Genomic DNA, 27,305 nt, shown 5'->3' with positions numbered 1-27,305 from the left:
TCGTTCATATGGGAAACCAGTATGGAATTCCTGGCTCCTGGCTTCAAACTGGCCCAGCCCTGTCTATTGCAGACATTTGGGGAACAAAGCAGAAGATGGAAGATATCTTTGTCTCTCTCACAGTCTCTCTCTGTCTCTTTGTCTCTCCCTGCACCGCCCCCCCCCCCCCATCTATCTGCCTTTCAAATACATTTCAAAAAATCTTTTAAATAATTTGCATCTATTTTCTTTTCTTTACCACATCCTTTTTACAAAAGATGGATTTCTGGGTTCAGTTTTTTTTTTTTTTTTATATTTGAGAGATAAAAAGAAAGAGACTAAGAAAGAGACACGCAGATGCACATATGGCAGGGTAGGGGGTGGGTGATCTCCCATCTGCTGCGTAACCGTCCAGATTCTCACAGTAGCCTCTGGCTGGAGTGTAAACTGGGAGTGAGATAGTCAATTCAGGTCTCCCATGTAGGTAGCAGAGACTCAATCACTTGGGCCATCATTGGCTACCTCCTAGGTTTTGCATTAGCAGGAAGCTAGAATTGAGAGTAGAGCTGGGACTCAAACCCTAGACACGGTGATAAGGAATGCAGGTGTCCCAAGTGCCATCTACTATGGCTTAAAAGTGACAAATAATCTTGATAATGAACCAGGTCTATACTACAAAGGGAAAAAATAGAGGCACTTATTTTTAATTGAGCCAAAGATCATATTGTTTAATGTATATAGGTAATTGAAGAATCAGGTTTTTCCCTCCAACTATTGTTTATCTGGATAATAGTTTCATTTTCCCACTAATCACCCCTCTGTCCTAATTTTGGTGCAAAAATACTGTGGTCTTACCTTTTAGGGTAATTGCTTTTTCTTTAACTGGATACCATTCAAACGTTTAAAAACAAGTGAATATACAATCTATATCACTACGAAAAGGTATACTACTAGAAGATAGCAATTCAATAGATAGGGCAATGTAATCCAAAACACCAAAGAGATATCAGGTCTAGTGAAATTGGCATATGTTAGTGATTATGTAATCATTCGTTTCCCACAGATTTCTTTTTATAGGAAACCTTGGAAAATCCCAAAAGAACTGACCGAGTCATTTAAACCACAACAGGTTTCTTTCAACATCATGGGTAGGAGTGGGCGAGGAATAATTTTGCATTATTTCTTAAGGCTGGGACAGCTTGGTTCTGGCTCTGAGAAGCTGTGGCTTACCCTCCTGAGGCCGCCTTCTGAGCAGCAGATCTGACTTCCTCTTCAAACCAAAGCATCCTGAAAACAGCAAAGCAGAGGAAGCATTTTTTCACCATGACATGGGAAAGGGCCACAGAGATCCAAATGGAAACGGACGTTTCATGTGAGTGACTGTGTCTACCCCAGCTTGGCTCTCCGCCTGCTTCCACACGCACTTAGGTGGCTGAAGAGGGAAATTGCTGCTAAAGTGAATCCAGCCCCGAGTTGGACACAGAGCCTTTTGACTGGGGGCCGAGTTCTTTGTGCTAGCTGACAAAATTAGCTAATTTTTCTTTTAGTTGTTATTGTGGGGTTTTGAAAATACCTCATTTCCTGGCAACAGTTTTCTTTCTCTAGGAGATAAAGGGAAAGAACTCTTCTATCTACACCATATAACACTTCTATCATCTTAGAAACTATTTTTTCAAACAGGCCCGATTCCCTAAAGACTCGCTCTCGCTCTCCATGGCCTCTTGACAGCTGGCTTCTAACCAAATGGTCTCAGAAAAGTCCTCCCTTTCCTGATGGTGGATGTCAGTGGGAGTCTGTTGGCTGTCATCAGAAGGTTCATCTTACATGTATGACCACGGGGGCCGTGTGTCTGTGCATATGTGTGAGTGTATGGGGTGGGCAGAATGCCTAGTTTTAAGCTTTCAAACATACTCAAAGATGGTGATTGAAAAAACTGGAGAATAAAATGGTATTCCATTGCCTGTTGCTCCCTAGGAAATAACATGAATCTTCGTGTGATGGAACACTAGCAAATTCATATAATGTATACCATTATGTTAATCAGAAATAGACAATCTCCTTTACTGGTGATACAGAGAACTGACAGTCTTCCTGGAGGGTACCGTAGCACTAACTAGTCAAGAGCCATAGAATGGCATGTCCATACATAGAAACTGATCTTAAGGAAATTTTCCTACAAGGATACTAAGATTTATTTTGAATGTTTTTGTTGCAATAAAAAAAAGTCAAAAGCAATTGTGATATTTAACATCAGAGGAACAGCAGATAAATTATGGCATGTCCATCCAGTGGAACATTTTTTAGTTGTGTTTTTAAAGAATATCCAATGAGATTGGCATTGGGACAAAATAGGTTAAACCATCACTTGCAACACCAGCATTCAATATGAGCACCAGTTTGAGTACTGGCTGCTCTGATTTCAAACCAGCTCCCTGTAAGAAAGCAGCAGAAAATGCCTCAAAGGATTGGGCCCCTGCCGCCCACAGAGAAGACTCAGATGGAATTCCTGTCTCCTGGCGTCAACCTGAACTAGCCATAGTTATGGAGGCCATTAAGTGAGTGAACCAGCTGCAGGAGAATCTCCTCTCTCTGTCTCTCCTCTCTGTGTCACTCTGCCTTTCAAATAAATAAAAATAAATCTTTTTAGATATTAATGGATCCAACACAATTTATAACAGATTTTCGCTCTTCAATGTTGTCTTTGTTCTATCTTAGTGTGCATGTATATGTGGTTCTGTTCCTTGATCTTTTTTGTTTTGTTTATTTATATCTTATTGTATTGCTATCTCTTGTCTTAACTATAACAGACATTACAACCTTGATTTCTGGGAATTAAGTCTCCAGTTTTGTTCTTTTTTACTTCTATTTTTTTTTGTTATTTTCAGTTGTTTTCAATTCAGTATAAATTACAGAATAAGCTTATCTTTTTCCAAAAATTACCTGCTGGAATTTTGATTGGATTGCACTGAGTTATAAATCATTTGGTAATAATTGCAATTTAAACATATGTAGTCATTCATTCTGTGAATAAAGTATGTAGTTCTATGTATTTATTTCCCTTTGATTTTATTAATAAAGTTTCATGGTTTTTATAAGGAATTTTTACTTGAATGAAGATTATTTGGATGGCATACTTATCTCCCAAATAGTCACCTGTCTCTTGACACCATGGGTCGTTTAACTTTCTGAATTCAAAAAATATGTCACAACATAGGGCAGAAGATGTCTGCCCAGTGTTGGTATATGGCAAGAGTTTCAACCTGTTGCTATTTATGCAATTGTCTTTTAACACAGATGATGATTAATTAGAGACTACTTAATCAACAATGGCAAAGCAAACCAAAACAAGTGATTTCCAATACGGTAACACAAAGTACCTTTAATAAGGGATTTTTCTTCTGCAGCAAGTACAGAATTCAACAAACACTTGTTGACTGAATTAGTAAATGCAGGGTATTTTTGGAAACACTTTTCTGATGGTATAGAATTATATAGAGTTAGAATTGGCAGCAATATTTAAATAATTCTCATAGGTGCTTTCTTAAATGGTATGATGAAGTGAAATTGCTTGAAGCATAATAGATTTATTTTGGTTTAAACTCTTCCTTTTCCCAATATGTAGATCTTATGTTGCAAATATTAACTGTAAAAACATCACATAATACCTACCTGGTATTAGAATCTTCTTACACTTCAGACGGTGAATATTTGCAATTTCTAAGTAGGGAATATTTAAGGTAATGAGTTCTGAATAATATTTATTAACTCTATTTTAATGATCCATCCTTTTTATTGAAAGTATTAAAATCTTTTAGAAATCACTTTATAAATGCAGTTTTAATTCTTTTACCATATTCATGGACCACTGCTTTCTTAAGGAAAGAGATTAAGTGATTCAGGTTTAGAGAAACAAATTACTGTGCTAATCTTCAGGTATTTCTCTTCTTGATATGGCCACTAATGTCTAATCTGAGCAGAACAGGCCCCATCACAGTACTTTTTTCATTAGTGCTCCACTGAATTATTTGTCAGGGATTTAAAATCTAGTGTAAAAACCACACTAACCTTCAGCTCTCATACAAAGCTTTCAAGAACAGACTGTTTTGTAATAGTTCAGAGAATGAGTCTCCTGCAAGGCTAGGCTGTGCCACCATGTAGGACTTCCAATATAACTACAGGAGCTTTTGGTACCATTTTTAGATTTCTTTTCAAGAATCTCAGAATTAAGAAGTTGGGTTTCTCCATGACGGACTTCTGAAAAGCCTGTAGCAGCATTGGTAGACCTGTCTCAAAGTCATCAGGTGTTTGGCTTTACCTTAAATTCTTTTTCAAAATTGTGAAGGGATTGCGAAGCCTGCTTTCTAGCTTCTTTGATAAAATGGACAAACGACAACACTGAGTTCTGTTCTTCTCATGGCACTTATCTGCTCCTACAGGACAGAGGTTGTCTGTTTAGATGACGCAGATGCCCTTCAATTTGCTACAACTTGCCTTGACCCAAGCCTATTTCATGCATCTTTTAACACATTTCCTGTTCTGTAAGTGTGGATGCTAGGTTTTTTTGATCCCTATCAGAGAGCTACAGTATTGCTGGGATACAGGTGTTTCTTTCTGCCTCAGATATGTTTTGCAACTTGACTCAACATTTAATATCTTGTTGCATCAGAGAATATGTGACATTTCTATAGGTAAAATTCTTGTATATATTTATTACTCTTAATTATTACATGCTCTGTGCATCTACTTTGTCTCTTCTTTCCGTGTTTAGGGGAAAGGTGCAAGACTTGCTAAGCAGTCTTTTTGGCTACTGTGACATTTGCTACTTTATTTTCTGAACTCTTGGAGCATTTATCATCTCTTAGTCCCGGTTGGGGTGCCAGTTCTATCCCGGATGCTCCTCTTCCAGTCCAGCTCTCTGCTGTGGCCCGGGAAGGCAGTAGAGGATGGCCCAAGTGCTTGGGCCCTGCACCTGCATGGGAGACCAGGAGGAAGCACCTGGCTCCTGGCTTTGGATCAGCGCAGCGCACTGGCCATAGCAGCCATTTGGAGGGTGAACCAACGGAAGGGAGACCTTTCTCTCTATCTCTCTCTCTCACTGTCTAACTCTACCTGTCCAAAAAAAAAAAAAAATTAAACTCTTAAGATTGTACTATGAAATTGATCTAGAATTCTATTGAGTTCTAGAAGGGCAGAAATGCTTCTTTTCAATTTCCTAGTGCCATAGAGCCTAGCATAGTGCATAGTGTAGTCATTAAATATTTCCATTTCTTTAGTATTAAACTGAAAACATTAATTTATTTACCAGAAAAATCAGTTATTGAACTGTGACATATCATCCTAATATATAGGGAGTCAAATAATACCAGCTCCTCTTTCATGTCTGTAGGAAGAAGTCGTTCTGACAAATTCATATTACAAAAATGTTAAGTTCTTGCCCTTAATTTCTACTGCCTTATACATGTTTTCTTAGCACTTTGGAGCCAATGTTTTCCTCTTTTATTTTCTCTATTAACTTTAATTAGGCTCATGAGTTTGCTGGCCAGGTGGGTTTTCCCTAAGCAGTCACAACTCTGTTTTCTAGGCTGGTAGTAGAATTAAGCTAAGTTGCAGATTGGAGGCAGAATCTAACACTATACACTGTGGAAGGTTCCAACACCACCACAACTCATTTCATCCACTGAGGATTTCGGCAGGCAGCACTTTTAATAAGCCAGGCTCGGCATTTTTCAAGGAAGACTTTGGGATCCATTTTTGAAAGCAATATTGGTTATGATTTCACAGCTGGTAGATTTCTGAGAAAATAATGTGTGTCCTCCTGAGAATGTGATTGTTCCATAAGGCATAAAGTACATCAACAGTTCTGAGCAAAGAATTCTAAATTTTACCACAACCTATCTCTAATATCTAATTTTCCAACAGCATTGTAATGGGCAAATGGTAGAAGAATAACAGGATTAGTTCCAAGTTAATCTTTTATTTTATTTCATTTTAGTTTGCATATTCAGAAACACAAACTTGCCTACATTATTTATATATTGCAGTGCATTAACGTATACTTCATTTGTAATTTTCTTATGAAAAATCCTTAAAAAAGGAACGGAATGGAGTTGAAAATCTTCCTGTGATCCTACAGGGCATTAGATCGTCTCAGGTACTGGCTGTGGGTTTAATAAAAGGATAGGATTTCCATTTACTCCAGGCAGGCTTAATGTATTGTTCTCGGAGTGAGACAGTCAGAATGAGTCAGGAGCCAAAGAATACACTTTATAGACACAAATAATCGTAAATTCAGAATGTCACCTTTAGGCAGAGGCATTTTTATTATTGTTAGTGGAGCTGCTGAGTAGGTTTGATGTTTTATTCTCTTGAGGACTCAATGTTCCCGAGTCCTGGAGCCCTGTCTTTATCAGGCTCGCAAGGAGGGAGCCCAGCCAAACTTGCTTCCTATACTTCTCTATGATTGATAGCAGATGGCATGCTTTAAAATAAACCTATCCATTAGCAGTCCTCAGTGTTTTTACTCAAGGCATTTACAACTGTCTCAAGCAGAAAACACATTCACTCCATGAGCTAGTTTCAGTCCACAACAGCTGTACAGGTGCAAATCTCTCATTAACTCTTAAATAGTGGTGAAATAAACAATGGTTTTTCTCTAACTTTATTTAAGTGTGTAGACTTCAAAGCTGCTGTGGAACCATTCTCCTTCACAACACAGCTTCAAAGGATGGATTTGTATTAAAACTGAGCATGATGTAATGGTAGGCTTGTTCTAGAAATATATATATAGTATGAGGATGTTGTAGTTTAAAAGTTTGTTTCTGAAGAGGTAGAAAAGAAAGCAAATCTCAGAGAGGGTGCCTGGTAGGTGCACAGGTTCCTTGTCCACGGGCCTGTTCTCAATGTGTCCTGTCATCTCATATCTTCCTCACCTCCTCCTTATGCATGCAGTGGCCCCATTCACATTGAGCTTGCACCAGTAAGATGAATTAATCCTTTATTTTTAGCAGCCAATTGAATTCTCTTGCATGTTGGTAGTTAAACATAGGAAAAGTCATTTTTAAGTTTATTTTTTGTCTATATTGTACCCAGTTGAGAAGATTGGCTTCAAGATTTTGTCTTATGCTCAAGAAGTGAAGGCCAAAAAAAAGCTTTGTGGCTTAAAGATTATTATTATCAATACCAGTAAGCACCAAACAAAAGTTATATTGTACCTGGTATTGTTCTAGAACTCTACAAATGTTAGCTTATTTCATATTATCAACAAGTCTTGAAGGAAGTAGCCTCAGTTTGACAGATGAGGAAGACTCTATGCTCTGAATCATTGACATAAAAAAAAAAAAAAAAAAAAAAAACAGACCTGAATCAGATTATTTCCTGAAAGGAAGAAGTGAGAGCATGAATTCTGAGATTGCACTGCCTTAGTTCGGATCCTTGCTTCAGCGCTCACTGGGTGTCTCTATTACCATGCCCATGATGTTTGCTAGGCCTCACTGTCCGTGTCCTCAGTTCTGATTTGACAGCCCTACTTTCAGGCTTATTCTTGTACCTAGCTAATATGGCTGTGATGGTGACTGGATGAATGAGTGAATGAGTGAATGAGTAAAGCTCAGAATAGTGAGAGGTACTCAGTCAATGCCTAGTAAGTTTCAGCCAATACATTGTCATCACTGTCACTATGAGAGTTACTAGATTGACATTAGATACATGATGTAAATTAGTCTTCTCTGATTATCTTCTATGTCTGAGACTGAATGTTTTGAAACATGGTAATGTCCAAACAAAACAATTCATTCTGTCTTTATTTCACACTTTATTAATCAGACACATACATACTTGCCAATTGGAGACTCTAATCACCATGAGGTAATAAGAGTTTTCATATGAAATTGATAAGATTTTGCCCCAAAGCAATTTGACACTCTAGTTTTAGCAGCCTTATTATTGGTGAATGTGTTATTCCCTTAGGCCTTCTGAAACAATGAAACTGGCTAATGGAGCCCCTTATTACAACCTTCCATGGGTCCCTAAGGGCCTACGCGTCCATGATAGGTGATCCTGAGCCAAAATATCTCCTCAATGGGCGACTGGAGACACAAAGCCACAAAACTCATAGAATATGCTCTGCGACTACCCACCATATGTTATTTTTTTAAAAGGGTTGTCTGTGTTAAAGGGTTTTCTGAAGAAGGTCCATACATAAAGAGGCATGCCACTGATTTCCCCATGAAAATTATAGCTAGTTTGGAAAATATGATGGAAGTTTCCAAGTAAACACTTGGTGCTTCCATTGCAACCCATTTCATAGTTTGCACATGCTGCCTTTACAAAAAGTCCTTTTGTAGAAACAATTGCTTTCTTGCCTTTGCAAGTACACTCAAGAAGTTTTAGAATAAATATACCTGAATACAAGACAAAAAAGAAAAAAAAAGCACCCAAACTAAATGACAAGGGTAAATTTAAGTAAAGAACATCTCGTTAGGATTGGGATATGTTACAGATATGAGATATACAACTAGTACAAGTGCAACAACTATTTGGTTACCTGAAACACTTCTTCTGGATTTCTGAAAAGTAATTCAATATTGGGTGTGGTTACAAAAGGTAAATGCTAGACCAATGGATATTCCATACTTCTTGTTGTAAGCTTCAAGAAAATATAGCTGGTAATCTGAGATTGCTCAAGGGAATTTTGGTGTGCAATTTTAGAGGAAGTTGGTACATTAATGGTTCCTCTACACTTCATTACTAGTTTTAGTGTCACATTGAATGGGATTAAGTTGGTTAGATTTATAAACTCTCTAAAGAGAGAGAAAGCAGACTAAGAAAGGGGACCAAGGAAAAGTAATGCACTTACTGGGGTAAATACACTACAGAGGGAAACTAAATTTTAGTTAAAATTTTTTTTCAGAAAAATAGATATTAGGAGCTTGATAGATTTAAGAATATGTTTAAACTATTTGTAGAATGAGTGAATTCATCTCACCTAAGACTATATTGTTGTTGAATTATATTAGGTACTTAGTTTCACTTTGTGGAGTTCCAAATCCTCAGCATTTGGTTTGCCAATGTAGAAAGAAGGGACAGGAAACTGTACATCACTGTTTGCTTCCTACAAAGAGGAATAAATCTGTCTCCCCTTTGGTTAAGTACTGCAGCTCTTGATTTCTAAATGTAAGCTGTCTATGCCCCAGTTCTTCAGCTGTAAACTGGGAGGGTTGGACTGGATTAAAAAATCAAATAGGTGTCAGGTGGGCTTTGGTTCCCTCCCTTACCCCTGGCCATGGCAGACAGCAATAACTCATCATAGACTCTTCCTGCTGAGCCAGTGCGAGATCTCTGATTGCTCAGTGCAGTGACCCAAGCAGCCTTCCTGTGGTCCTCATCACTCAAACTGAAGTTGAAGAGACTTGTCGGTCAGCCGCGTTAGCCTCTAGGCAGTTTCTGGAACTTAAATGTTCTAGAAAAATAATGCTTCTCACTTTGAGATTATGTCTAGATTTAACTGGGTGGATACGTTAAATGAAGAAATAAAGGATCATACATTTTAAGCATGGCATAATTGCTGGTGTTTCTATATTGCTGTCAATAGGGAAACTAGTTGGAAATTTTGTCATTCTTCCATATCTGTTTACTCACAGCTCCAGTTTAAAAACACTTGAACCTACTGTTCTTTTTTTTTTTTTCTTAACCTCTTGGACCGAATCAATATAGTTTTAAAATACTTTCCGATAATTTATACTCTGTATTTTTCTAATTTGATTAAAAATTGTGTTTACAATGTTCTCTTTAATAACTATCCCTTGAGGCCCTTTATTTCCTTGAAGACCTATTGTTTTGCTAAAAACTTGAACTTAGAAATTCCTGAGTAGGGCCGATTTGCCTATGTCTTTTATGGGCTCTGTTTTATTGGAAAACTTTAGACGTTGAGGTTTGTCCCAAATTATGTGCCACGGTTGGGTTCCTGTGCATTATCAGTTCTGTGTCAGAGTAGGCAGAGGTTGCCTAGAGTTTTCCACTGTAAATAGCAGCCCTTTTAAAACCAATTAATTGTAGATAGTTTGTGAAACTTCACCGATACATATGCAGCCTGTTGAATTATCTGAAATAGTTGCATTTTCTAGAGAATATGTTCAGTTTAGCACCACTCCTTGCAAACATTTTTCTTTTTAATAGAGTCAGGTGGAGAAAATAAGCCAGCACAGATCAGACTTTATCACTGTTTTTACCTTTGAATATTACTTCACATTTTGTGGAGTGCTTCCCAGTTCCTATTCATTAAGAAATTATAGGATATGAGTGTGTGGTCCAGCAGTTAAGACACAAGTTAAGATGCATGCATCTTGCATCAGAGTCATTGGGTTTGATTCCTGAATCCACCCCTGATTCCAGCTTCCTGCCAATGCACATCTCGGGAGATAGCAGTGATGGCTCAAGTGACTGGGTTTCTGCCACCCAGGTGGGAGACACCTTTTGAGTTCCTGACTCCTGACTCTAGCTCAGCCCTGGCCTTTGCAGGAGTAAATCAGAAGCAAGGATCTCTCACTCTGCTTTTCCAGCTTTCGAAAGAGTTTTTTTTTTTTTTTTTAATTTCGTTTTTTTTTTTTTGTGAATATGATTAGATTATGCATCTTCCTTAACTCTATCCCTGTGACTTATGTAACAATAATAGTGGCCCTGATTCTCTATAATCAAGGTTTCAGTTCCATAAAATGGGAACACTACTGCTAATTTTGTCTGTGTATGTGGTAAAATTAATATTACCCCAGGCTGTTTACCTTAATTTCTTTAAGAGAAGAAATCTGTAAGTAGCAGGCTTACTTGCTACTTGCTATGATCACTTAGGATTTTTGTTTTCCACTCCCTGACACTTAAAAAGAAATAATGAAATTGTGTGTCTACCAGAGGAGTAACTGGATGGTAGTCAGGGATTTGAGCTAAATCCCCAGTGGTGTTTGACCTGGTGTGAGTGCATTGGGTTTCTGGTCACCTTGAGCTGAGCTAAGTTGGATTTGTATTGTTCAACAGCACAGGATAAGCAAAGAGATTTAAAAATGGACTAACAGTTAAACATTTTCAAATCCAAAGGCAATGACATATTGTTATATGACTAAAAATAAATGGAATTTACACGTTGATAATAAATATATGCTTTAACTCATGGGAAATGTGAGTAGATATTATTAATAGTAATTAACAACATGTTATACTCTCAAATATTACCTTATTTTTTAAAAGTAATTTTTATCACACATCTACAGTGAGCAAATCATGGCATTAATCAGCTGGGCTCTGAACGACTACCAGTTTTGATAAAAACCAGGTGAAAAGGCTTGCTGGTACAATTTCCTCTTTGAGAAATATACTTGTGACTATTCCCAGGAAGATTTAAAGAAAAAAAACCCACATTTATAATAAGCAAAATAGCAATATAACTTTATATGGAACCTTTATTTTCAAAGGATCCCAGGATGCTTATAAAGTGTTATTCAAACCATACACAGGAACCACCGAAGCTTGGCCTCATTCTGGTGCCAGAAGAGGAGCTGAAATGTCAGCTGGAGAGGAAGTTCCTGCTCGGGAAGGGGTGTGGCCTGAATGACCTCATAGGTCTCCTCTGACTCTGAGTTCTGCACTGCTACATGGATGGAAGCCTCTGCTTTGGAGCTGCACAAGGCAAGTCTGTATTGCTGTGGAACACGTGGGAGTGAAGGAGAACAGAGTGGTGGAAAGAGAGGTATGAAGAACAGAGTATTTGTATCTCTGTCCCCAAGTGGTTGTGCCTATGAAGTAGGCAGGCATACAGGCTAAAATTGATTAGATTTGTGAGCTGGAAGACCATACCTTCACCATGCCCCTGTGTGACCTCATCCCCTTACCTGGCCACACCTGGGTGCCAACCAGCCAATCAGGTTAATTAACCACTCCCCTTTGGAAGTGGGTTAAAAGCCTAGGACATGATGTGTCCAGGCCCTTCTCTTCTTCCCTGGCCTCTTGCCAGGAGGGGGCTTGCTGTAGCCCTGTGCCTCCAGAGCACCTGGCCTTCAGGCCATGTGCTCTAGGCTTCCTGGCCTAGATGCTCATCCACGTTCCTGGTGCTCAGTAAGAACCCAGATTTACCTCTCTCTCTCAATAAAGCTCTCACTCTCCTATGCACCTTTCTCACTAAATAAAAGATTAAAATGGATAGCAGCTCAAGGTGTTTGTTGCACGTGGCTTTTGGCCTGCTCTCTGCTTGGTATGGACGCTACCCTAGTTTCCAGACTTTCCCCCTCTCTCCAACCTGAACTAAACCCTCACTTTCCTAGATACTTTTCGCACTAAATAAAAGCCTAAAACGTACCATGCTGCCTCGTTTATCTGTGCTGGTATTTAGAATTCTTCTCTAAATACTAGGCAAGAACCCTCTCGGGCTTACTAATATTGGGGATTTATTAGTAAGCATATGGTGAAATCATATGGCACCCCAAATTCTGATAGCACATGCGGCATCCCAGATAGCACTTCTGGGGAACTTTAAGGGGCCACATCTTTGTATAAATTTTAGGGGATCATGTCCAATTTCACCTAGAATATGGTTATCAGGGTCAGAGCTTCTTACTCCTGGGGTAGAATAATTGTCCCAGGTGCTACTTGAGCCAAATTACTTTAGTTGCCAAATGAAAAACTCTTAAGGGAATTTTTTGAGACAATCTGTGATAATAATGTATTAGACTGGTTACTTAGACAACCGTAGACTTTTAGGCTAGATGAATTTTAGAGATTATCCAATCAAGATGACTAATTTTGTCTTTTAGAACCACAGGAAGGAAGGACCCACAGAGAGGGACATGGTGGGAATACTGCCTAAGATTCATGTCATTCTTTCATTTGGAAGAAACTTCCAAACTTTAGTGATTCATTAGTTACCATCTTCCACACAAATATAGAACCTAAAACTGTCTAAGACTCCTTTCATCCTGGCTGCTCTACTTCCAATCCAGACCCCAGGTAATGCACCTGGGAAAGCAGTAGAAGGTGACCGACCCAATTGCTTCAGATCCTGCCATCCATGTGGGAGACCCAGATGAATCTCCTGACTCCTGGCTTAACCTTGGTCCAGCTCTGGCTGTTGCAGTCATCTGGGGAGTAGACCAGTGGGCGGGAGATCTCTCTCTCTAATCTGCCTTTCAAATAAAATACACAAATCTTTCTCTTGAAGAGAATCCTTTCGGCAATTTGTCTGATGGAGAGGGACTTATGACCTCTACAAGCAGTCTCTTTCACAGTTGAAAGTTTCTCCATGTAAACATTCAGGGGAGTTTGGGAGAATGGTTAAGACTACACTTGGGACCTCATATCCTGCATCAGAGTGCCTGGGTTCAAATCCTGACTCCACTCCTGAATCCAGATTCTGACTGATATGTGCCAGGGTAGGCAGAAAGTGATGGCTCAAATAGTTGGGTCCCTGCCCCACACGTGGCAACCTGGATTGAGTTTCTGGCTTCTGGGCATTCAGGGATTGAGCCAGCAGATGAGAGGTCTCTCTCTCTCTCTCTCTCTTTCCCTTCTCTCTCTTGGCATTCCTCTCTGTGTCTCTCTGCCTCTCAAATATAACAAATAAAATTTTTAAAGAATTTCTTCAGAATATTCATCCTGTGCTAGGTATTAATTGAGGCATTGAAACACAAAGGAGGGTAAGAGTAGAACAATAACACTTAATAGGTGTTGGGAACACTTTTGTTCTAGTTACTAGGTGTTTTGCATGCATTAATGAATTTGTTCCTCACAACAAGCCTATGCAAGAGAAACCATGCTTCTTTTCATTTCCAGATGATAAAGAGAGCACAAGTAACTTAGAAAAAAAGAAGCAACTCATAAGAGGCAGAGTAAGGCTTCAAAACAGGCATGATGGTTCTAGAGTCCACATACTTAACTCTTATCCATGCGGCTAAGTCAGCTGCAAAACAATTAAATCAATGACACAGTAACTAGTTATTGTCACAGCAAAGATGTATGAGACTTAATAGGAGGCCACCATTGGACACGCTGCTTAAAGAGGATGTTTTTGAAGGAAAAGAAGATTCCAAGGAACCAGTCACAAGAAGAGCCCTGTTTAGAAGAAAGAACAGTGCAAAGGCTTCCCCAACAAGCATAGGAAGAATCTGATGGGTTTTTAACTTCCTCTAAAGCTCACCAATTTAATTCACTTAGGGAAGAGGTAGAGTTTCCTGAGAGAAGAGTATCCTAAAAATTAAATATTTCCCTAAGCAAGTTGACATTTAAAATGTGTGACTTAAGAGAGATAAGAAGAAAATTGTGAGAAACATAACCTTAAATATTTTGGATCACATTTTCGTGAATTATGCAGCATTTGGAACAAGTTTGAGGAAACAGAAACACTCTGGGGTAATGATAAGTATTTGTATGCACTTTATGTGAACATGTATGCACACTAACGCAGTTATATTTGCAGCATAATGCGGCAGACATATAGAATATGTCTATGAAAAATTGTTTCGTACATAACATTTCCATCCTGGGACTAAATGTTGGCTCTTTAAGAATTATTTTCATGGATGCTTCTGTGCCGAACTTATGGAAAATAGTTGTTGCACAGCCCAAATGTTATTTTAATTCTTCATGGACAGTCAAAATGTCCTATGAGAGGTCACCCTAGAGCATCCTTAGAAATGGCATGCTCTAGACTGGGCTGAAGAAAGCTTCAAGAAGAAACAAGATGAAGCTGTGTTATCATTGGCTACCCTTTAAACATATTAAAAACTCTCAGAAGAGATCATGTACTGCAGGGAATAGCTGTGCTGGCACAGGGTTTACAGGCTGACCTAATGCATCTTTTCCATCTCTCATTCCTGTGATATTGCAGATCTAAGGAGATTGGAGCCAGGAATTGCTTACAACATAACAGATATATTTATATACATTTTTCTCTCTCTCTCTCTCTCTTTCCCTTTCCTTCCTCTCCCCTGGAGTTCAACAGCCAATCTCTCAAAACAAACAAAAACTGTGAGAAACGAAGAGAAGTCAGGGACTGGCCCACTTTTTAGAGGCAAAGTGTGGAAAGTATGAAGACACTGATCGAGTGCAACGGCTGGGGAAGCAGAGGGCCCTCAGCCGTGTACGCTGCAAGCAGTAGTTAAAAAGGGGGAAACAAACTTTGAAAAAACCGGAGTAACCCCGGGCTTTGATACAACTGGCCTTTCAGCCCCCACTTGAGAGTTGCACATCCCCAAGGGAAGCTGTGGTTTGGAATAAGATGGTGCATTTAATTTCACTCAGAGAACTTATTGGGCTTGGCACCGAAAGAAAGAATTTGAAGTATATTTTTTGTCATGATTAGCGGCCCCCTCACCACAACATTTGATTACTTTGGAAAGGGAAAAGTTAAATCCTTGTAAAGTTGTGATTTACAATTTGCAAGCATGCAGGTAGGGAGCATGACTTCTGCCAGCTTGATCCCGGGATCCACATTTTATTCGAGCTCATTGATGTGAGAAAACAAAATAGTTCTGAGGGGGGAAATAGAGTTGGAAATATATCCCTTGATTATCCTGGGAGATTTTCTCTCCACACTACATCTTCTCTCTGTCACAATGATTTTGGTCCCCTCTGGAACTCCTAGCAAGAACCTGGCAGGCCGCTGGTTTACTTTGCATTTCTAATCTGTAGAATTGGGTATTTTTATCATGCGATTCCTTTGCCCTCACGGTTATGTAAATCTTGAGGCAAAGGAGTTAAAAGGAGTTTCTAATTTTATACCTGCAAATAATTTTCAGTGGATTTTTTTCTCAAGTTTTATAATTGAGATTGGAGACCTTCTGGGTATTTGAATACATTCCCAAATATGTCCAAAAAAACCAGAAGGGAAGCGAATGACCAACTGGGTAGGGTGATACATAGTTTCCTGGTAGAAGTACAACTTTCCCTGCAATGGTAATGCTTTATCCTCCGCCATTAAGAATGTCGGGTGCAGCAGTATCATTCCTTTGAATGCTGGGCGTACCAAAATGGCTTCTCGCTGCAAGGACCAGACAAGGGTGAATCTGAGCTCGCTGATGGAGTGACAGCCAGGCAAAGAAGGTTCTGTCCAGCATCCAACATTGAAATTCACATAGTCAGGACTTGAAGCAAATCTTGCAGTGGACTTATAACAAATTGCACCTCTTCTTGAATTTTCAGTCTCGTTTGAGTCAGATTTGGGCTTGTTGGAAATGTGTATCTAGGATTTGGACAGAGAGTTCTCACTAGGCTTCCCCAGTGGAAGCAGCTTGCTAAATAACATCAGTGTAGCAGTGTTAGTGGTGTTGCTGGCAGACAGAAAGCCACTTTTTCTCTCATTCTGAACTTGGACAGGAGATAAAGAGAAATACAAGGATTCCACCGGTATTTGGGAAGTGCTAAACTTGTCCCAGTTTGAGCTTGGTGGTTAGGGCGTGGAGGGGTAAGGGTGAAGAGCCTGGGTTCCAATCCCATCTGGCCCTGTGACCTTGGGCAAATCATCTTCTCTAAGCCTCTGGTTTCTCATCTGTGCAATGGAGTCAACTAACAAACTACTGCACTTATTCGTTGAAGGAATGGAAAGAGTTAATATAAATAGTCTGTAATGGTTGGCACATTCTTTAAGTTCAGTCAGTATTAGCTATTATGGTTCTTTGCGATTGACCTCATTAGCAGGATATTTCCTGGTTGTCTACTCTGGGAAACTTAGATTCAATTTCTCTGTGGGAGTGAAATAAGAACTCTGTTTCTACGCTCACTGATTTGATAACAATAAATCAACAATGGTTGTCTTACTTAATGTCACCTTTGCAAAGCTATTGTGAAATTTGAATAAAGAACCAGCTCATTCTGAATTGATGAGGTTTCTCTAAATTGACAATGACAAAAAGTTAAACTTGTGTTTGCGTTTTCTCATATTTCTAAAATTCTGTACAATTCTGTCCTGTGGACTCTCCCATTCCTTTTCCACCTTCCATTTCTCTTGTCTACCTTGTCCTTAATTTCCAGTCAAGGCTGGATTCCAGACCCTGGTCTGGGGGTTTCTTCTAATAGTAGGAGCCCTGGTGTGTTCTTCATACCTTCCCTGTCACATCTGCTGCCACTGAAAAAACTTAAAAAGGCAAAAATCATTCCTGTGAAATTGCTCAGTAAAGTGTTAGGAAGATAGTGAGATATAATAGACAAAGCCAAACACATTAACAGATTGATTTCTTATCTTTAGGATATTGAAAACTTGACTATCTACTGTCATATGTATCCTTGGTATTTATTACTACCACTTACAGCACCATTCACATCCTCTTGGATACCTACTACATTCTTTTTTTCAAAACATCTCAATACCACTTGCAGAGAAGCCATCAAGCTTGAATTTGCTTCCCATGGTTATGAATCTGGCATTTACAAAATTTCCATGTGCTAGTAAATGCACTGGTTCAAACTCTATTTGCTTTTTAAATACTTTTTAAAATGTTTATTTTATTTTTACTTATTTAAAAGGCAGAGTGACAGAGAGAGAGCGAGAGAGACAGAGAGAGGGAGAGAGATAGAAAGAGACAGAGAGATAGAAAGAGAAACAGACTTTCAGATGCTGGCTAACTTTTCAGATGCTTAGATAGGTCTTGACCAGGAAGAAGCTGGAAGCCTGGAACTCCATGTGAGTTTCCTACAGTCATGTTCCCAGGATGCACCAGCAGGAAGTTGGATCAGAAGTAGAGAAGCTGGGACTCAAACTAGCTCTCCAATACCTGGGATATGAACTTTCCAAGCTCCACCCTAACCTATTGTGACACAACACCTGTCTCGACATGGATTTTTTGTTTTTGTTTTTACTTTACACAGAAAAATCCACTGTCTTTTACAGTTGAAGTCTGTGCTAAGACAAATCTTAGATTTCATGTTTTTCTATGAAGCAGAGTTGAAACTCATTTCTTATCAGTAACATGCTATCAGTCTTCCCTCCATCCAGCCCTCTCACTTCTGTTTTCATTTACTGTACTCACTTCCTGTTCAGTCTGCACTTGAATAACTCAGTATCTTTCTGTCCCTAATGCACACCTCTATCAAAGCCTGCATCAAGGGACCAGTCTGATATTAGTTTTACTTTGGTATAAAGTCAATTCTAGTTGTGCTTTAATTCTACACTGAACATTTAAGGAGTCTCACTGAGCATATTGGAGAAAGGGACTTCACCCTATTCCCCTGCAGGATGTCTGGTCATCATACTGCTCACATGAATTAAAAATAAAATTGAGCTTATAGATGAGTTAGATGAAGATCTAGAACAGTGCTTACCTAAATTAATTATACAAATAATCTGGAGCATTAAGAAATATTTAGTTTCCTGGGCCCATTCCAGAATCACAGTGTCAGAGTCTCTGGAATAGGTCTTGAGAATGGCATTTTTAATGAGCTCCCCAGGAAGTTCTTAGGACCAGGAAAGCCAGTTTAAAAGAAGCCAATAACAGGAGATGGTATAAAATAAGAGAATACTGTAGACTCAAGATGCTACATGATGTGCAAACTGGCTCACTAGGCTAATCCTCCACCTGTGGCGCCGACACCCCGGGTTCTAGTCCCGGTTGGGGTGCTGGATTCTGTCCCAGTTGCTCCTCTTCCAGTCCAGCTCTCTGCTGTGGCCCGGGAAGGCAGTGGAGGATGGCCCAAGTCCTTGGGCCCTGCACCCTCATGGGAGACCAGGAGGAAGCACCTAGCTCCTGGCTTCAGATTGGCGCAGTACACCAGCCAATATGCTGGCCGTAGTGGCCACTTGGGGGGTGAACCAAAGGAAAAACGAAGACCTTCTCTTTGTCTCTCTCACTGTCTAACTCTGCCTGTCCAAAAAAAAAAAAAAAAAAAAAAAGAGTGTAACGCTTTGATCTATTCTTGGTATAATCACTGAAATTTTATTGCCTCTCTTAGAACTTATCATTCATATATTATAAAACTTTAATATGTCCAAGAGGTAGAAGGCTATATGTATTTTGAAATCAGAAAAAAATAGGTGAGACTACATCCCACAGCCTATGTATACAGGGGTTTTATGGAAGCCAGATATACTTGTCCATTCATATACATCAGCAATCCACTGGCTATGTTTATCTCTTACACAGTAACTTCGCTATGAATTAAGCATTCCTTTACTTTTATTTCCTCATTTACTATAATCTTTCTAATTATAGCTTATTTTACAATATCTTTATTATTTTCATGAAAGGAGTTTTATAGGTAAAATGATGAATATCATGATGTGCATGATTTTTTTTATAACTTCGTACTATTCAGTACTTCTGTATTTAGGAACCCAGTTAAAAGTAACCTAACATCAACTTTTGAATTAAATAATCATCTACTTAGATGCTATTGAACTCATTAAAAGCTATTTCTTTACATAGTTTAAACAGTGCTGTGTTGCCAATATTTTGGCAGAAGGATAAACCTAGAATAATCACAGGTTTTGAGAAAATTGAGAGTGTTCTAAAGTATGACAGCCCCTGATTTAACTAGACCTTTTTTTTTATAACAAGTATTCAAACCACTTGTAATTCATTGAAATTTTCTGACTTAATGATTTAACTCATGTCTTTCAGATATGCTGTAAGCTGACTTAGCTACATAAATTTTATATTCCATTTAGTCTCTGGTCTATAAATCTGTGACCAGTCACTAGTGGTATTTCTGTTACCCTGGAAAAAAAAAAAGAGACGGAACTGCTCAAGGCCTGAGATCACCCATCCCATGGCTTTCCAGACCTCCTCCCGTATGGATTTGTGAACACAGAAAAGAGAAAGAGTTAAGCCCATTCTCCTAGTTGGCAGAAACTTTGTAGTTTAAAATTACATACTGACTCTGGTGTAGAGACACAAGAAATTATAGAGCAGACACTGTCCAGGACAACGTATAATTTAAAATGTACTAAAGAATGTATACCGCATGGCAAAGTAAGTGAAGTGCTTCTTCAAATATAAGTGTTTTGCATAGAAAGGCAGTAATTATCCACTCCTAGGGAAATGTTTGCATTCATTCTAAATCAATATTTACTATTCATTTCTTGTGTTCAACAAAACAGGGATTTAACTTTTTTTAATTTTAATGAAGCACTAAGACTACAATAATTCTACAACATAATTGTCTTGATATGAAATATTGCTAAATAGTGTTGCTATTTCCAGAAAGAGCAGTGTGAAATGGAAGGGTATCCCTATTTGTGAAATGATACTTTGGGAACATTCAATTCAAGCTCAGCCAAGCAGGGCATCTCACCAGTTTTCAAAGATAACTTAAGCTGTCTCCTTGGTAAGGCCCTTAACTGGAGTCATTCACGTGAGTCTTTGCCTTTACGTGTTTTCCCTTTTCTCCTAACACATATGTCCTGATAATGATCCTCTTTCAATGCAATCATTCCCTTTTGGGGAGAGGGGAAGGGAGAGAGTGAGAGAGATAGAGAGAGAGAGAGAGAGAGAGAGAGAGAAACTCTTCTTTTTTCCTGCAGGAGGAAAAGAATTCTTTTTCTCCTGCCCTCCAAATTTCCCTTCACTATTTCAAAAGAACCTCAAAAAAGATGCAGGAGAGAAAAACGAGAGAATAAATATTCTACTCAGAGACAAAGTTCAAAGTCTCCAGCATATTTTTATTTAAGGAGCTTCTGATCTCTTCATTCCATGATTTTTCTTTGGAAAATGACTACAATTTTTGTTTTTTATCACAGAATCTAAAAAAGACCTGGACACTATGACAGTATGTAAAATCACAACATGAAAACTCTTTTTCTTGGCAACAGAAACTATAATGGGTTTGCCCTTGACTTTCAGGTCAGAAGAGAGCCTAAAGTCCATGCCATTATGTTACCAAGCACTACAAAAAAGCCCAAGTTTTCTACAAGTTGATGTTTCTGCTTTTCTCTTCTGTGCATAGTTTAGAACCCAGAGTTTTCTGTTGTTCCTTTGATTTTTAATTTTTGTTCATATTTTGACAGTGGGACTGAAGGGATATGTCTCTGAAAATCTCACTGTTCCCATGAGGTTTTTCAGATTTTTTTATTGATTACCTTATTTGATATTAAAATTTAATCAATTTTATATGTTCAGATTCACAGGTTCCAAAACACCCTAATATTCTTTAAAGCGAAATTGAGAGTAGGGAAGGAAATACAAGTAAATTATTTACTCTTGCATTTTTGTCATCGTTCATGTGGTTTCTCTGACCCTATTTGTGGAACAGCAGCACAAATCGGTCTGTACTGAAGTTTCCTCTCCATGCCTTCCTGTCATTCATAATTCATGCAGGCTCTTTGAGTGAATTACTCTTTGGTATGTACTCCAGGGACAAATAATATCATTTATGTATTGTGATTGCTACTCTATTTTATCTTCTTTTTTATTGACAAGAAACAAGGGTGTTGCTTGTAGTTATGAAAGTAATTGGGTGCAGAAATTGTGCTTCTGTGTCTGAGAGAGGCACCTTCTTTCTGCAGGAAGTGCTATTGTAAACTGTGCTGTCATAAATGGTGTGTTAGTTCTCAAGATAGGCCTGTCTCAGTGTACGAAGTAACAAAGTGTGCCTTTAGAATTCAGTGGAGAAAGCCAATGGGAAAGCAGGTGGTTAAGGACACGTTCCTAAAGTCTGGAAAATCAATGGGACACTAAAAGGGAACTGAAGTGGACCGGAAGGGACCTCTTGAGGGTCATTTAAAAAACCAGAAACTGATTATGAACAGAGCATTTACCCCAGGAACTGGAGGGGGCCAGTGAACCCATTCTACTGCACTCCAGTTAAATGTCTAAGAGTTGAGATGTTTTCTGCACAACCCATAAAGGATAATGAGGAAGGCTTTGATAGCTTTAAAGAAAGTCGCTCTGTGGCCTCTCACAAAAACATGATCTGAGTGTAAGTGGAAAATGCTTGCAGACCCCAAAATGAAAAGGGGCAATGCCAGCTAGGTAAGACACTTACCATGTAAATTGCATCGGAAAGGGGTACTGATGTGAATTTGTACCTGAGGGAAAAATAAAAGTAAAGAATGTCAGAGTGTAAAATCTGAAATCCTATTTACTTAAGCTGAGGCTTTCTAGAAACCTTGAAATTATCTATGATTTTATTTCTGTATGATAATTATTGAATGTAATTTAAATGAATAATTAACCCATGTTCTTCATTTTATTCAATTGTAGAATTTCTTTGTAGATGAGAAATTTTTCCCTTTATTGGTTGGGGCATATAAATGTGTATGTACACATACACACACACACAGATACAGGCACACTTATATATTACAAGCAGTCTTGAGATTATACTTGTGTATCAGCACCAGCCAATTCCAACAACGATAGACTTCACAAATAATTTTTTTAAAAAAGAAATTCATGTTAGAGTATTTGTATTGTTAGTTAATGGGAAAGCAAGTTTCATTAGGTGTCCTTTTTATGGTGCCTTTGCTACTGTTAGCAAAAAAAAAAAAAAAAAAAAAAAAAAGAGAGAGAGAGAGAAACTACAATTTTCTTCCAAGGCATTGAGGATATTTGCATTGACCTGGTTGTATTCACTCTTTCAGAATATAAGGCACAAACATTGAATGAGAGAGCAGCTGGAAATTTCTATTCATAGAAATGCTTTCTTATATGGTTTACAGGCCAGTCTACCAAGAATGAGGCAATACTCTTTGCTAGACTGTCAACAAGAATCAATCAGACAATTACTTTAACAGACATTGATTGCACACCTTTTTGGCATGACTCCCAAGCAACTGTTGGAATATCTCAAGCAAGACACCTGCAAATGGAATGGAAAAGAAAAACTGCTCTGAGATTTCTCGCACTTCACTTACACTTCAACCAAAATTTGTCCAATAAGAAGAGTAATGATGCTTGTTGAATAGGTGGTCTGAGAAAGAAAATATCCTCAACTACTCACCAAAAGCCTGATGCCTACATTTACATGGATGTACTGCCTCCGGATATTTTTTGTTCCCAGCACTGTAGTCCTAGATGGTGGACTGGCTAATGGTAGAGTGCAGCACTAAGCCTTACCAGGTCATCAATGGTACCTAGATATGTTTCAGTCTCCAGTGGTGTATAGTACATTGTCATTCATGGTGAAGTGATTCCTTCACTGTGTTTGTCAGCTGTTCTAAACCTTATTGGTCTCACAGCCTTATTAAAAAATATTGACTATATTAAAAATTGTGTGTTATACCTATCATTGTTTTCCTACTAGAAGTTAAAATAATTGAGAATAGTGTTATTATTATTTTAGCAGGGTCTGATACTGTGGTGCAGCAGGTTAAAGCCCTGGTCTGCAGTGCCGGCATCCCATATGGGTGATGGTTCGAATCCCAGTTGAGCCACTTCCAATCCAGCTCCCTACTATGCACCTTGGAAAGCAGCAGAAGATGGCCCAAGTTCTTGGGCCCCTGAACCCATGTGGGGGACTTGGAAGAAGTTTCTGACTCCTGACTTTGAATCATTCCTGCTCTGGCCATTGTGGCCATTTGGGGAGTGTACCAGCAGAAAGACCTCTTTGTCTCTTTCTCTGTTTCTAGGTCTCTGTAACTCTGCCTTTCAAATAAATAAAATAAATCTAAAAAATATTGCAGCAAATAATAAATCCATCACACAGTAACACAAATGTTTTTTACTTTAAAAAACCCAAAATTTCCTAAACAGGAAATATTTTTGAGAGGAGTGACAGTCCTTTACATTTTTAGTAAATCTCTTTAATTGTCTGGATTTTTATATCTGCTTCTTCATTCAACTTGTTGTAATGCTAAATATTGTGCAGTGTCTGGAAAATTCAGTTGTACATGCATGAGAGAATGAGAAGGAAAAATGCAAAAATACTGAAGATTTTCACACAAATAGTTTTCAATCTTCAAAGTCCATGAGAAGGCCTCAGGAACTGTCCACTTGACAATATATCACTCCTTCATGTTCTCAGAGGAAGAGTTAAGTATAAAGCCTGGCATGTAGTAGGTAATCTGTACAAGTTCTCTCCTAATTATGCTTTTCCAGTGTGAAGTGAATCCTTCATGTGAATGTATCCTAGCTCAACTACTTCAGGTCATAATGATATATTATGTAAAGCTGAGTGGTCGTGAGGAACATTCTCTCACCCTGCATCTCCTCTCAGGACCATTTTCTTTTCTTTTCTTTTCTTTGATTTATTTTATTTATTTGAAAGAGTTACAGAGAGAGGTAGAGACAGAGAGAGAGGTCTTCCATTCACTGGTTCACTCCCCAGATGGCTACAATGGCTAGAGCTGCACCAGGAGCTTCTTGAATGTCTCCCATGTGGGTGTAGGGCCCAAGCACCTGGACCATCCTCCACTGCCTTCCCAGGGCACAACAGAGAGCTGGATCGGAATAGGAGCAGCCAGGGCTAGAACCGGCACCCATATGGGATGCCGGCATTTCAGGCCAGGGCTTTATCCTGCTGCACCATAGCGCAGGACCATTTCTTTACAACTTTGAAGAAGATCAGGGATGAAAAGGAGAAGATAAAGTAAATGGAAAATAATAGATTCTTGGGATCTTTGTGAACATCAGAATGACATTCCCGAGTCTCTGGATTTTGACAATCTGTCTGAAGTAACCAATACTAGTGGTTTCTATAATATTTTCACAAACAAACTGATTTCCAAGCTAAAAGTGATTTGTATTGTGTGACTGAGGAATTATTAAAGGACATAGCACAGTGCTGTTGTTTAATCATGTGATAATTGATGCAATATAGCCCAGCTTCTAAATATAAGTACCATGATTTTCAGATAGCTATATCTGTGACTAGTGTAATAAATTGATCTATCTAAAACATTACAAGCTTTAAAAAGGCAACAGGATTATTTTCACAGTCTGAAATTGAATTTTTGATAATGCAAAATGTTAAGATTGGCACTTCTTGCTTGTTTCACTAATGCTTATTGATCACCTACTATGTATGTATGTATAATGCAATGTATGAGGACAAATGGTTTCTGCCTTCAAATATTCACAATCTAGTTAACTCTACTTATAAAATATTGCAGATAATGATACAATGGGACACAGGTTAGGGGAACAAGATGGTTTATGAACACATAGAAGGAGTTAGATATAACCCTATTGTGTAGGAAGACTGAGACTGCCTGGGGAAGTGAAGGTACCCTAAGAAGGAGTAGATTTGGGGCTGGCACTGTGGCGTAGCCAGTAAAGCTCTTGTCTGCAGTACTGGCATCCCATATAGTTCGAGTCTAAGCTGCTCCACTTCTGATCCAGCTCTCTGCTATAGCCTGAAAAAGCAGCAGAAGATGGCCCAACTCCTTGGGCCCCTGAACCTGCATGGGAAACTGGGAAGAATCTCCTGGTTCCTGGCTTTGGATTGGCACAACTCCGGCCATTGTGGCCATCTGGGGAGTGAAGCAGCAAGTGGAAGACCTTTTGTTCTCTCTCTGCCTCTGACTCTCTGTAATGCTGCCTTTCAAATAAATAAATAAAATCTTTTTGTAAAAAAAATGAGTGGATTTATATTTCACTTGGGACTGGGATGTTATGCCAAATAGAAAGCAAGTTAAGAAAATGCAGAATTCCTTTGGTGGTGTGAGAGAAATTCTCCTGGCTGGAGTAACAAGTATGCAGGGCAATGAAGGAAATACTAGAAATGTGAAGGGAAATGGACACTATGAGAAACGGTGACTTGATCATCCCTTGCCCTGACTGTTGATGAACAACTTAATCCGTTATCCCTCTTAGTAGTTTTTTTGTCTGCTCTACTTAATATGACTGGTTTAATTCTGTAATTAATACACAGTTATTCTTAAGTGTTGAAATTTAACTGAAATGTGATCCCTGTTAAACATAAGAGTGGGAATAAGAGAGGGAAGAGATGTATAATTTGGGACATGCTCAAGCTGACTTGCCCCAAATGGTAGAGTTAGAAACATACCAGGGGACTCCAATTCAATCCCATCAAGGTGGCATGTACCAATGCCATCTCACTAGTCCCAGTGATTAATTTCAGTTCACAATTGATCACAATGAAAGGACTGAGAGTCAAAGGGAGCACATAAACAAGTCTAGTACCTGCTAATACTAACCGATAAAATAAATAAAGGGGAGAGTGATCCAACATGGGAAGCGAGATACTCAGCAGACTCATAGAATGGCGGATGTCCTAAACAGCACTCTGGCCTCAGAATCAGCCCTAAAGGCATTCCAATCTGGCTGAAAAGCCCATGAGAGTATTTCAGGCATGGAAAGCCAAGACACTCTGGCAAAAAAAAAAAAAAAAAAAAAGAAGGAGGTACCTTTCTCTGAAGGGAGGAGAGAATGTCCACTTTGACTATGGCCTTGTCTAAACAAGATAAGAGTCGGAGAACTCAAGGGGCTTCCATAGCCTTGGAAACTCATGACTGGAGCATGGGGAGATTACTGATGCCATAAACAGGAGTGTCAATTTGTAAAGTCAACAACAGGAGTCACTGTGCACTTACTCCTCATGTAGGATCTCTGTCCTTAATGTGCTGTACATTGAGACTTAATGCTATAACGAGTATTCAAACAGTATATTTCACTTTGTGTTTCTATGGGGGTGCAAACTTTTGAAAGCTTTACTTAATGTATACTAAACTGATCTTCTGTAAAAAAAAAAAAAAAAAAAAAAAAAAAAAAAAAGAAGAAATTATCAATTCCCAACTTGACTCTCACTGGGATTAAGCATGACAATAGGTCTGATCTGATTTCATAATCATTTAAAAAATCATCTATTATTTTTCACTTTATGTTTCTGTGTGGGAGCAAACTGTTGAAATCTTTACTTAATGTATGCTAAACTGATCTTCTGTGTATAAAGAGAATCGAAAATGAATCTTGATGTGAATGGAAGGGGAGAGGGAGTGGGAGAGGGGAGGGTTGCGGGTGGGAGGGACGGTATGTGGGGGAAGCCATTGTAGTCCATAAGTCGTACTTTGGAAATTTATATTCATTAAATAAAAGTTAAAAAAAAAAGAAATGTGAACAGAAGGGAAGGTAGTTGAAAAGAGTTTGTACTTAAGATCAGCATCATTATGAAGCCATTGAAAGGTTTTAATTAAAGTACAAAATTACCACATTCATTCTGGCTTCAATTTGGATCTAGAAGCAAGATTAGTTTAGGGACTGTTGTGACAAACCTAAAGAAAGAGACTGGGAGCCTCTACAAGTCAGCAGCAGACACCATGCCAGAAAATGGAAAACTGGAGATATCAAGAACATTGAATAAATAGGCTTTAATAACTGGTGCAGAGGTGTAAGTGAGGTAAAGAGGAAGTTAGTGTCATGCTTAAGTTCCTAACTCAGCAATTGAGCAGTTTCTTTAGAATA

General features: G+C 38.7%; 1 long non-coding RNA gene across 1 annotated transcript; it reads left to right on the top strand.

Annotated features, from left to right (window-relative positions):
- The first annotated feature begins 1,125 nt into the window (after nucleotides 1–1,125).
- Nucleotides 1,126–25,460, top strand: LOC138849000 (uncharacterized). The gene is made up of 3 exons (XR_011387300.1): nucleotides 1,126–1,351; nucleotides 11,481–11,652; nucleotides 22,604–25,460. It is a non-coding gene; the product is annotated as an uncharacterized lncRNA (long non-coding RNA).
- The last annotated feature ends 1,845 nt before the right edge of the window (nucleotides 25,461–27,305 follow it).

The sequence above is a fragment of the Oryctolagus cuniculus genome, chromosome 3 (genome assembly GCF_964237555.1).
Source record: "Oryctolagus cuniculus chromosome 3, mOryCun1.1, whole genome shotgun sequence".
Lineage (NCBI taxonomy): Eukaryota > Metazoa > Chordata > Mammalia > Lagomorpha > Leporidae > Oryctolagus > Oryctolagus cuniculus.
Note: the sequence above shows the minus strand (reverse complement) of the source record. Positions and strands in the feature narration are given on the sequence as shown.